This window comes from Rhinolophus sinicus, linkage group LG04 (assembly GCF_036562045.2).
Source record: "Rhinolophus sinicus isolate RSC01 linkage group LG04, ASM3656204v1, whole genome shotgun sequence".
Classification (NCBI taxonomy): domain Eukaryota; kingdom Metazoa; phylum Chordata; class Mammalia; order Chiroptera; family Rhinolophidae; genus Rhinolophus; species Rhinolophus sinicus.
The window spans coordinates 71,276,332-71,289,329 of record NC_133754.1 but is presented as its reverse complement, the minus strand read 5'-3'; the positions used below and the strand labels follow the sequence as shown (position 1 = coordinate 71,289,329).

The 12,998-nt window shown below is 32.1% G+C and overlaps 1 long non-coding RNA gene across 3 annotated transcripts in view; it reads right to left on the bottom strand.

The window, feature by feature from the left end:
* LOC141571304 (uncharacterized) overlaps nucleotides 1-9,613 on the bottom strand; it is an 88,044-nt gene extending 78,431 nt beyond the window's left edge. For 2 of the 3 annotated variants that reach the window (XR_012496066.1, XR_012496065.1), the window contains exon 1: nucleotides 9,395-9,613. This is a non-coding gene — a long non-coding RNA (uncharacterized LOC141571304). Of the gene's footprint in view, nucleotides 1-9,105; nucleotides 9,173-9,394 lie in introns of those variants that run through there. The other variant, XR_012496067.1, reaches the window with a different exon arrangement.
* Nucleotides 9,614-12,998: the final 3,385 nt, after the last annotated feature.

Genomic DNA, 12,998 nt, shown 5'->3' with positions numbered 1-12,998 from the left:
ATCACAAGGGCTATTAGCATGTCTAGTTAGAAAGTTATGACATCAATATAACTAAAAATAAGAGCAGGATTTGAGCAAAATACATGCATTTTATAACATTTATAACTACATTACCCAACTGTAGTAACTGCAAGGAAGTTGTTGCTAAGAACTGGAACAAATACCCCATTGGACTTACGCTCCTTAGCCACTGGTTGAAATTTTCGGTTGTTTAAAGTGACCAAACCTCCTTGAAGGGCATGTTTTTATGTAAAGTTGGATACTTCCACTTAGCATAACACTTTTTGTAAAAATAGACATGTCAAATATTATAAAATAGTAATAATGTGGAAACTGTGGCTTTTGAAACCAATTCCATATAAACATACAAAACAGACTTTCATATATATAATATAGTATCAAGTCATACAACACCTGGTCAAGAAAATATCAAAAATGAGAAAATATTGTCCAAATCAATTTAAAAATTGTGGAGTTATGTATTAGTTTGCTGTAGCTATCATAACAAGCTACCACAGAGTGGCATAGGACAAGAGAAATGTATTCTCACAGTTCTGGAAGCCAGCAGTCTGAAATCAAGTTGTCCGTGGGGCTATGTCCCCTCTGAAACCTGTAAGGGAAGGATCCTTCCTTATGTCTTCCAGCCATTGCCAGCCCCTGCTGGTCCTTGGCTGTGGCAGCATAACTCTAGCCTTCACATGGCATTCTCCGTATGTCTCTTCACATACTCATAGTCTTCCCTCCATTCATGTCTGTCTCTGTATTCAAATTTCTGCTTCTTACAAGAACAGTAGTCATACTGCATTAGGATCCACTCTAATGCCCTAATTTTAACTTCATTGTCTTTGTAAACATGTTATTCCCAAATAAGATCATAATCTGAGTTACCGAGAAGGAAGACTTCAACATATCTTTTTTATGAGAAATACCATTTATACAAAACCAGGTTATAAATAAATATAAATATATATATATATATATATATATATATATATATATATATATATATATATTTTTTTTTTTTTTTTTTTTTTTTTTAATTAATTTATTTATTTATTTTTTGAAAATTCCCAAAGGCCTATGTATTTTACCTTTTGGTAAGAAAAAGTATTATCAAGTTTCATTGATATAACATTTGTGCTTTTTGTGAATCATTGGAATTCCCTTTGGTCATAGCTAAAAGTATTTATTATACTTAGCTTTGTTATATACATAAGTTTTGAAGCAAAATAGAATTATAATGACTTAATAGAATTAAATTATAATAGTTGTTTTATGTAAATCCCTTTTTAAAGGAAGGCAAATAAGTTACATTTGCCTAAGAATTTTACTTAACATAAATTTCTGTTTTCCACATTATATTGTGGTTCAAATACTTTCACAAAATAATGTTTTCCTGTCACTTTGGGTGTCTACCATGTTATTCCAGCTATAGTTTTGGATGACTGTGGAGATTCCAAGGAAAAAGAATAGCAAGTTTGACGTACCAAATGTTCAGTTGCTTGTGAAAATGATCTTTGTCCTTTCTTTGCCAGTGAAGCATAGTACTAATCTCTATTAGCAGTTGCTCAGATGTGGTTTTTAAGCACTAGCACAGGATCACTAAGCAGGGCACTTCCATAGTGGGAATTTCAAAATAGAAAATTGACCTTTACACTGCAGTGAACTTAGCACACAGCTTTTATTGAGCAATGAATAAGGAAGATTTATTTTTTAATCAATGTCTTCTGAGTTTCCCATAAAAGGGAAGCAGATTCTACGATAGCATTTACCATACAGTATGTTTATTAAGGAATTCCATTGGGATCAGCACTCAAAAAAGATGGGAGAGAAGTCAGGATTGGGCAGAGGAAGCAGCTGAACTTGTGATGCAGACCCAAGACAGTCTTGGTTAATCCTAAGGAAAGTTTTTGTGGTAAAACAGTGATGTCCCTAGGTGTGCTGAGCTGGCCAAGACATAATAAATTCTCAGAGATTAGTCATTGGATGGGAGCCATCAGGAGAAAAGACGCAGCCTTGGGGAGATAGCCTTCCCAGCTGAGGTGATCCCTGAAGGAGCTGACAGTTGAAAGCTATATGCCCACAGCCTGCCCAACAAATGGGGCAACAAATTCTTCTTTGCTGGGGAATCTGAGGAGCACATCACAGTGTGCACTAGAAGGAAAAATTCATAATAATTTTGAGACGTGCCTTTAACCATGCTTTTGCTAACTGTGCACCAGTAATATGGATCCACACAATCTATGAAAAAAAATTGAAGTTTTAGTCATTGCATAACAATAAAAAAATTTAAGCTTATATTTTTGCTTTCACTTCCCTTATTAATCTTCTTGAAACACCATGTAACTGAACATTGCTTCACCTCTGTTGTAATTTGAATTAGAGACTGTGACATGCGGGTATTCCTAGTCAAAATTACTAAATTCTACAAATGATACTGTCATCGCAATCTATTTTTTAATGTGAAAAACTGTGTGTTTGTGTGTGTGTGTGTGAGAATGAGGACATGTATGTAGTCTTATTTCCATGGGAACCTACATGTTGTCTTGAGAATAACCTTATGTTAACAAGTACTTCACATTTGTCTTTGCTATAGCTAGAGAAAATATGATAGACACATCTTGGAGCTGTTCCCCTATTCCTAACACTGTCTTCAAATTTTCCATAAGCACGACAACATCTTGGGCTCACAAAGTCCAAATTTATTTTATCTGTTGAGGTTTCCACCTAGAGTGTACATAACGCCTTTTAAAAATTGAAGAGAGAAATAGTAAACTTTCAGTTTTGTCAGCAGAATCATTCTGAATTGTGCTAAAATAAGAGACTGGAAAAAGACAACTTGTTTTCTAATGACAAGTGAAGTGATTTTTAGTGAACATAGATATCTTTTAACTTAGGAATCAACAACCTTCAATGAAGAGTTTTCAAGAGAGTACAAAAATGTAACCCTTTTGTCGCCTATCATTTTCTCTGTCATGTTGTCTCTAAAAACAGAGTAAATCTGGTCAATCACAGCTACATACGGCAAATATATGATGCCTGCTTAGTATTGATCTTTTCCTATTAGTTTCAGTTAAATTAGTTTTATAACAGTTCCTGAAATATTACACATTTTTTCCCCCCAATCAAGTTAGAAATACCTGTTTGGGCTATTGACATAGATTTCTATCTGGTTTCCTTACATTTCCTACTCAAAATCAAAACAGTTTAATTTTCCAGACATGCAGCTGTGTTTGAATCATATCCCTGCTTTAAAAACTTTATGCACCTCAGAGCAAACAAAATTAAGTAAAATGTCATCTTGGATTCAAGATCTTTTATAAGATTATTTCAGTCCACATTTAAGCTCTGCATTTACACTACTCACATTGATGGCCCCTGTTAGCTCCCAACCTACATAAGCCAAATCAGATGAAGTGTTACTGAACTCCAGAATCTTCAATTAGAAGTCCATATGATGATGTATCTCCTCCTATCCACTCCCACATTGACAGATCAGTTAATTGACTAAATTTTTAATATTTACTTTAACTCCAGTGTTCTAAAAGATTTATAAAAGTAATTATTTTTTATTTCATTGGGTCTTCCTTATTATACATTTCCTTCTTTCCTCCCTTCTAGTCTCTCCTTTTCTTTTTGTTATACATCCCATTCTTCTCCTGAAGACTTCTTTCAAGTTCACAATTTCATTCCCAGAAGGTGAAGAACGATATTTAACATTTATTCCAAGAAGATTTAATTTGTAAATACCACAGTTATGAGATGATAGGATGACTGACTATACGCATTCCACATGCTCTTCATTCTTCTATAAGTTATTCTATTGCTTACTTTTAAAAATGATACGTCTTTCTGAATTGGTATTCAAATGAAAATACATATTCCAGAATTTAAATTTTACTTTGCTATTTTTAATTTTTATTTTTTATTAAAAAAACAAAACCTTATTTAGTATTCCAATCTGGCAGTAATCACTATATTTCACCGTTCTTTCATTTGAGCAGACCGCTAGAACTTTTTGCGTAAATATGATCTTCCAGTTAAATTGTATTTAGAAATTCTAATTCTATTATTTAATATTTGTTTCCAAAAAAGAGCTTAACTGGTGTTTTAGACAACTGAGTTGATAATTATGGAAATGAGTTTTGATAAATTTTTCAATGGTGCAACATGAAAAATACAGATTTAAGAAGTTAATTTTAAATAATTATGATAGAAAATTGAGATTCAATATAATTGTGATGAAGAATACAGAGAAAATGTAACAGAAACAATAGTCAAGCAGGAAAAACTATAGAACTTTACTTAGGCAAAAGAATACTAGAAAGAAGGGCAAATAAATAATCTATAAGTATCCAGGCAAGAAGATAAAAGGACTTATTTACAAACGAGACAAAATTAAGCTGGCTACAGACTTCTCAGCAATTCTAAATGTTAGAAGGCAATGGAGAAATATGTGCAAAGTTTTAAAAGAAACACGTTGTAAAGAATTCTGTTCCTCAAAAAATTAAAAAATAGAACTACCTAGGGTTTCTGGGCTGGAATTCCTGCCTGTTCTCAGGAAATTTTTTGCTTTCCCATTCCCAAATCCCGAGATATGAACTGTTTTCTGTTCTCCAAGATGAATCGTTTCTGCAAAGTGATGGCCAATACTACCAACCACCTGGGTTCAAAGAGCTGATTTTCCCCAATTTCCCAACCAACTTTTCTCAGGATTTGGGAACAGGAAAGCGAAAAAAATTCATTAGAACTGGCGGGAATTCCTCCCATTCCCGTCCCCCCCCCAAAAAAAAACCCTAGAACTACCCATATGACTCAGAAATTACTGGGTATTTATCTGAAGAAATTCAGAACACTAATTTGAAAGACATATGTGTCCCTATGTTCATTGCAGCATTATTTACAATAGCCAAGATATGAAAGCATCCTAAGTGTCCATTGGATAAAGAAGATGTGATACATATATACAATGGAATATTACTTGGCCATAAAAATAATGAAATCCTGCCATTTGAGACCACATGGTTGAACCTAGAGGGTATTATACTAAGTGAAATAAATCGGACAAAGAAAGAAGAATACCATATAATTTTACATATGTGTGAAATCTAAACAAACTGAACAAACAAATCTAAAATAAATGAACAAACGAAGCAAAAACAAACTCATATGTGGATACAGAGAACTAATTTATGGTTGCCAGATGGAAGGGGGATTGAATGGGATGGGTAATGTGAAGGGATCAAGAAATACAAATTGGTAGTTATAAAATAGTCACAGGATGTAAAGTATAACATAAGGAATATACTCAACAAAATTGTAATAACTTTCTATGGTGTCAACTGGTATACTAGACTTATCAGGATGATTACTTCATAAGTTATATAAATATCTAATCACTATGTTCTACGCCTAAGACTAATTTTGTATGTTAACTATAATTGAAAAGTTTTTAAAAATAATAAATGATAAAAAAATAATTTTCTACTAATCCAAGCTGTCTTTCTTGGGTAAGACAATAGAGAGATATATGTATTCATACAGGGACTTGAAAATATGCATTAGTTTTCTTTTAAAAGTATTTAAATTTCACGACTAGCAAACTGAAAAAATTTAATGTAATTAAGAATGCAAGAATACAAAAATATGTATGTAATATCTGACTATAAGTACCCAAATCAAGTAATCATAATGTAGATATTTGTACTATTATTGTTAATCTAGTTGCAAAAGTTAAATGCAAACGTTAACAATTGATATTTAAACAGATAAATATGATTTTAAAAATAGTCCTCCTGTGATTGAAAAATAAATAAATAAATAAATAGTTCTGCAGTTTCTAGATTCTATTAATGTATTTTGAGAAGTAGTTAAATGAGAGAAATGAGTTAATTAATATTCTTCCTTCTTTCATGTATATATGCTTGTGTGTGTGTGTGTGTGTGTGTGTGTGTATGTATACCAAAAGTACTTGATACAATAAAAACAAACTACTCAAGAAATTGAAGTTTACATAAAAAATAAGACCAAAAAAAAAAGCTAAACAAGAAAAGCTAAATAGAAATATAAAAGAAAAGAGCAAAAAGATAACCTGCAAAAATAAAATTAAAGAATAGTGACTCTTAGAAGAAGCAGTAGATGAGAAGACAAAGTTCTAATCATTGATTGCTGCAAAGGAGCTCACCCTAAGATTGGAGTGAATGGGACAGCAAGGTTGCCAGCCAAGGGGCTTTCATAACCCTAAAACACACAGGAGAACTTTCTCTTCAATTCACAACCAAGAATTACAAGCTATCTGGTAAAGGCCAGCATCACCAGAGCCTATAAATAGACTCAGAAAAACCAGGAAAGACCCTCACTGAAAAAACAGATAACAGTGGACATCGAAGCAGGGATATTTAATACCCTAGTGAAGGTCAGGTGAATCACTTCCATTATATAAAGAGGACATGTTTTAGTGCAACCAAGAGTAGAAATTAATGAGAAAATATTTAAAATTTAGGAATATAAAAAATATTAAGTTCTTAAATTATTAAGATGACCTAAATAGCAGGCTGGTATTAGGTTAAGAAAAAAACAAACTAGGTAGTAGATGTTCCTTGATATAGCATAATGGAAGATAAAGAGATGGTGAATGTGAAAGATATTTAAGAAGTAATAGGTTTGAATATATATACTCCAATGCATTTTTTATAGAAGTTCCAGAAGGAAACAATAGAGAAAATAATAGATCTTGTTAGAGCTGCTACCATGAGTAAAATAATAATAAATAATACCAAAAATGATGGGGGCAAGGAGAACACATAAAATACAATGTGGCTAGTTCAGAAGATTGTAACTCTATAACAAAAGACTACCATTCCCTCATAAGAACTTCATATTAGAGAAGGCCTTCATAAACATACAAATTCATGTAAACAGGAATTGATAAGTAACCTTATAAACCAGAGATAATTATGGGAAGGAAATTTTTTTGCTAAGGAACACATAGACCACAATTCACATCATTATTGATCAAATGAATAACTTAGAATGAAATGGCATAGATTTGTCATCACTGAAAAGTGAACTATAAGCATGATGAAAATGCTTGAGATATATGGAAGCTGAAGACGTATAATTAAATAATTATAGAGGAACTGTTAGATATGGAGGGCAGAAAGAATGTATTTGCCATAAAAATTAAATTTTTATCCTTAAAGTCAAGAATCTAACAAATGGAACAAAAATATTGTCACACATATTAGTGAGACAAAAACTCTTCAAATTAAACAACTTTCTCTACAGAATGAGAAAATAAATTGTCCTGGAGGAACAATATACACAGGACACTATAGTAAAATTTGACATTAAGACACATCTGGTTTATTATTGATATGCTAGATAAAGAATCCCTCAAGTAATCAGGCAGAGTAGAAGTCATACAGAAATTAATACATTATAACTTGGATAAACCTTGAGAAAATTACACTCAGTGAAATAATCCATATAGAAAAAGACAAACATTGTATTATTCTACTTATACGAAGTACCTAGAACAGTCAAATTCTTTAAAACAGAAAGTAGAATAGTGGTTATCAAAGGCTCATGGAAAGGGAGAATGAGAAGCTATCATTTACAGAGTACAGAGCTACAAAAGTTTGAAAAATTCTGGGGATGGATAGTGGTGATGGTTATACAACAATGTGGATGTGCTTAATGCCACTGAATTATAAACTTAAAAAATGGTTAAAATGGTAAATACAATTTTATGTACATTTTACTACAATAAAAAAATAAATTGACCCAAGTCTAAATCTATAGAATTCTAGAAGTGTTGAACCTCACATCTGTAAAATAGAGATACTATTTCATATGTTTGATGTGAGAATTTATTGGCTATATATACATTATATATGTATATATAATGTTATGTAATATCTGGTAAATGTTAGGAACCAGAAAACTGTTAAATATTAAATAATTATTTGGCATTAGATCAGACATATGTCATTTCATCTTTTACCTTACAGTATAGTTCTAAAATGCAGTCATTCTTATTAAATGTAGAAAATTCTTCATTTCATTATAACTTTAAATGTTTATTTGCCTTCTGTTCTATAATCTCCAACTGATAGAAAAAGTCTTATTATGTTTAGAAATTATCAACATTTTAGTGCTTGTAAAAAATGTTTGAATTCATTTATTTCTTCACAAGTCATTTGCTTTTATTACGTTGTATAAAATATTTTACAAAATGACTTTTAATAAGCAACTTTAAATGTCAGAGCTAAATTTGTAGATATGTATTCTCTAATCTACTTTTAATGATTTAAAAGTGAATTATATGATTTTGATTTTATAGTACCTGTCTGAAAAAGAGACAAAGCATAGAATTAAGTTAAAATGTAGAGACAATGAGGCTATGGTGTAATTATGTTTAAACATCTAGAGTAGTAATTAACATATATTAGTTTAATGAAGAAAGCAATTATATTAACAAAATCTAATTCCTTGATATTGTACATTTAATCCCATTGACAATATACAATTATGGATCAATTAGACTTTTTAATAATGCCCTCTTAGTTCAGGATCCTTATCCAAAATGTCAGGCCTCTGTTAGCCAGGGAAAGATATACTAATCTCTACTCCTTCGTTTCTACTATGTGCCAGGCATTATAGTATTTTATGTATTGTGCCTCTAATCTTGAATGAACACGAGCCAGATAGAAGAGATGAGCTCAGTTTATATGATATGTGTAAATCACAGAAGTAGTAAGAGGCATATAAGGATTTAAATCCAGCATTATTTTCTTTTCTATACGAGTAGGACATCACAACAATATTCTCATCAGCTCTATAATGCATATTTATTTTTATTTTCATCTCTGTTTTACTCAGAAACTTGGTGAAGCTATCTAGGTTTCTAGCCTTAATTGCTATTTAAATTACAATTATAGATCACTCTGTAATATAATTCAGAGTGAATTTGCTGAGTTTCAGAGGAATCATTCATCAGAATATTCTGAAGTGGAAATGCCCTGTACCTTGGCTAAGACATTAATTATCCAGTTTCAACTAAGCCTAGAAGTTCTGAATAACCAATTTCACCATGACTCTTACCTGAAGCACCAGAGCTATGTTCCTCAGAGTGTTTCATGGCATCACATACCAGGCCCTTTAGAAGTTCCCACCTCACTTCCCCTCAACTCCCTCCTCACCTCAGTTTTTCTGCCTATCGTCAGCATGCTGTTACAGATAGCAAACCTTTCATGAAAATTTCACCAATTGTTATTCAAAGGCATGCTGTTGTACTGTTAACACAAAATATGTAGTTAAGATGTCTACACACTTTCTATTAAACATTTTGATGAGGTTTGCATAACTAAATATAAAACAAAAGTTTCATTACCTACAGATTAGTTGGAGATCCTAGTCTCATGCAGGAAAATTTTAAAGACTTATATTCTCAGCCTTCATTCTCTGAGTTGCAAACTGGAAAAAAAAAAAAAAAAATCTAATAAACCAAAAATTACCTGTAAAATTAAACAGACTTGAAGTAAACAAATTTTTGTTTCAGCCTTAACAAAAATGAGTTTGTTTTCTGATTGGTAGGGAGAGTAAAAAACTATTTTGCAGCCTTTGCAACACTAAAAAGGACGATTGCAGCAAAATTCTTATAATTAAATAAGATTCTTGGGAACAGAAATTTGCTGAGTCGAAAGACTGCTTTTCTCAGCTCTCTTCATTCTGTAGAAAATTTCACATTTAAAGCATAAAATAAAATGACAGCATTATTTTACTGTAAAATGAAAAAAAAATACCATATAGATAAATATAAATATACATTGATATGTATACTTACTCATGCTTTTTGTGAAATATTCAACTCCTATTAGAAACTGGATATTTCAAATAATTCACAAGTTCAAATATTGCTAAACACTACATGTCATCATTTTTGCACATTTTCAGATTGAAGTATTTTGCACATTGCCACATCGAAGCAATTCAATTCTGAAACTATCTTTGATTTTGTTGTCTTTTTCTTAATATTTCCTCAGTGGTAAAATAAACAAACAAAAAAAACAAAACAAAACAAAACAGAAACTCATCTGTGTAAGTAACTTCAGTAGGCAATGACTTAATATTTAATGACCCCAGACTGGATACACATGGGCAAAATTCTTACAAGTAATCTCATGAGAATAGACATGTTGTGTATTCTGTTCAGCAAATAGATGTTATCCCACAATGGAATGGCATCTAGCAAGCTGTCTACTAGATTGTAATTCTTCATCCCCTGCATAGGGGAAAATAATTAAAAATATTGCCTTCTTCATATAAAAATGTTTTGTGGAAAATGTTTTTCTAAGATTATCAGAAAAAAAGTTGGAATATAGAAAAATAGTATGCCCCAGATTTTTTTTTATTAAGTGGAGAATATTTAGATTGTTAGCACATAGAACACAGATATAAATAACATAGATCACATATGATTGCTTATTCCTAATGATTTTCCAGTCCTTTTTAAAATTAAAAGTCCTCTTTTTAAAAAAATCTTAGAAATGTGACTTAATATCAATTGCACATTTGCTTCCATAAATAATGTAAAAGTCATAAAAGGACATCACTCATACCCTAACATCCAGAACTAGGCAAATAATCTACAAAATAATTGTTGGTGTTTTTGTTTGTTTGCTTTACATTGAGACCTGAAGTTAATCAACTAAATTTCAGATAATGACATGCACTTTATAGGAAATAAGAGAGTTGTGGTGGGTCTCATCACCTCATCTCTGGTGGAGTAGTGGTAAGAGATGAGGTGATGAGACCCACCATAGAAAAGGTAAAAGAAAACCTATCATAACTTAATAATGAGTATTTATGGCTTCACTTGGACTATTATAGATTAGGATGCTGAGGAGTCACCGTCATCGTGTGAGTCTGTGCCTAGCTACCAATTATTTCTCTCACTTCTTGCATGGGGGTATTTAACAAAAGACTGAGGTCAAGGCATGATAAATCCTCCCAGGAGTTTCAGCAACTGAAGGTGGGGATTAATACAGAAGAACTGAGAGAAATTTTCTAAGACATGCTTTGCTTTTAATTCAGGAAAATTATAGGCAGGGAATCTGAGAGAAATTTCTCCGAACTATTCTCAGCCTTCACAAAGTGTAAAGCATCTGTATTTCAAAACTTGAAGCAGGGCAAAAGGCCAGAGCCAAGAGAAGGTCAAGAACAGGACTAGAAAATAGAGAACTCCCTTTTACTCAAAAAGCTGGAAGAGTGTCTGTGTAGCCAAAATATCTTGTGATTCCTAAAACTGGGGCTTGGCTGTAAAGAGTAAATGGTGTATTCGAATAACACCAATGCTCAGACACCAAACCCTACTTAAGGAAAATTTCTGATCTTGTGATCAAAATAATGAAAAGCCAATAGGAGATTGAATCAACTGAAATTTGTGACAGGGTAAATACCCAGAAACGGAATTACTGGATCCTACAGTAGTTCTGTTTTGAATTTTTTGAGGAACTTCTATCCAGGGGTGTCAAAACTGCGGCCCGCAGGACAACTGCAGTCCACAGTCCATTGTTAATTGGCCTGCAGCAAATTCCAAAAATATATTTAGTTTACTTAACTAAACCAGGTGAGGCAATACGTACTTCATCTCGAGTGAGTGGCCCGGCTGTTTGTGTATTTTACCGCATATGGCCCTTGGTAAAAACGTTGAAAAAAGTTTGGACACCCCTGCTCTATACCGTTTTCCATAATGACCATACAAATTTTCATTCCCACCAACTGTGCATAAGGGTTCCTTTTTATTCCCATATCCTTGCCAACACTTTTTATTTCTTGTCTTTTTGATAATAGCTATGCTAGCAGGTATTAGATATCTCATTGTGATTTTGACTTGCATTTTATTGATAATTAGTGATGTTGACCAAACTATTGGACATCTGTATGTCTTTTTTTGAAAAATGTCTATTCAGATTTTCCCATTTTGTAATTGGATTTTTTTTTGAGTTGTATGAGTCCTTAATCTATTTTAGATATTAACCCCTTATCAGATATATAATTTGCAAATATTTTCTTCCATTCAGTAGGTTGCCTTTTTATTTTGTTGGTTTCCTTTGCTGTTCAGAAGCTTTTTAGTTTAATGTAGCCTCACTTTTTTATTTTTTCTTCTGTTGCCATGGCTTTTGGTGTCAGATTCAAAAAATTATTGCCATGACCAATGTCAAGGAGCTGGCCACTGATATTTTCTTCTGGTTTTATGGTATCAGGATTTTAATCCATTTCGAGTTAATGATTTGTTTATGATATAAGATAGTGGTCCCATTTCATTCTTTTGCATGTAGCTGTCCAGTTTTCCCAACACCATTTGTTAAAGGCACTGTCCTTTCCCCATTGTATATCCTTGTCTTCTTTGTCATATATTAATTGACTGTACTCATATATGTGAGGATTTTTTTCTGGGCTGTCTATTCTGTACCACTGATCTATGTGTTTGTTTTTATGCCAATAACATACTGTTTCAGTTACAATAGCTTTGTTATATGGTTTCATATTAGGAAGTGTGATGCCTCTAGTTTTGTTCTTTTTTCTCAAGACTACATTAGTTATTCAAGGACTTTTTTGGTTCCAAACAAATTAGAATTGTTAGTTCTATTTCTGAGAAAAATTCCATTGGGATTTTGAGAGGGATTGCATTCTGAGATTTGATCTGTTGATTATGTCACACAGTTCACTTTTCTGGAACATTTACATGTTGATCGAGGTGTGTTGCCAGAACATTTAATGTGATTATCAAAACAAAACAATATTTTAAATGTGATTTCCCCCCCTTATTTATTCTAGGTAATATTGGAACTGAAACAAAAGTAGTATTGAACTAAATATGTCTTTTGAAATTTTAGTATAGTTGTTTTAATGTTTAGGAAGTGTACTGATGAGTGATCATTTAATTTCAATTAGCAAATATGAAAATACTACATGTCATTTTTCTTCTCATG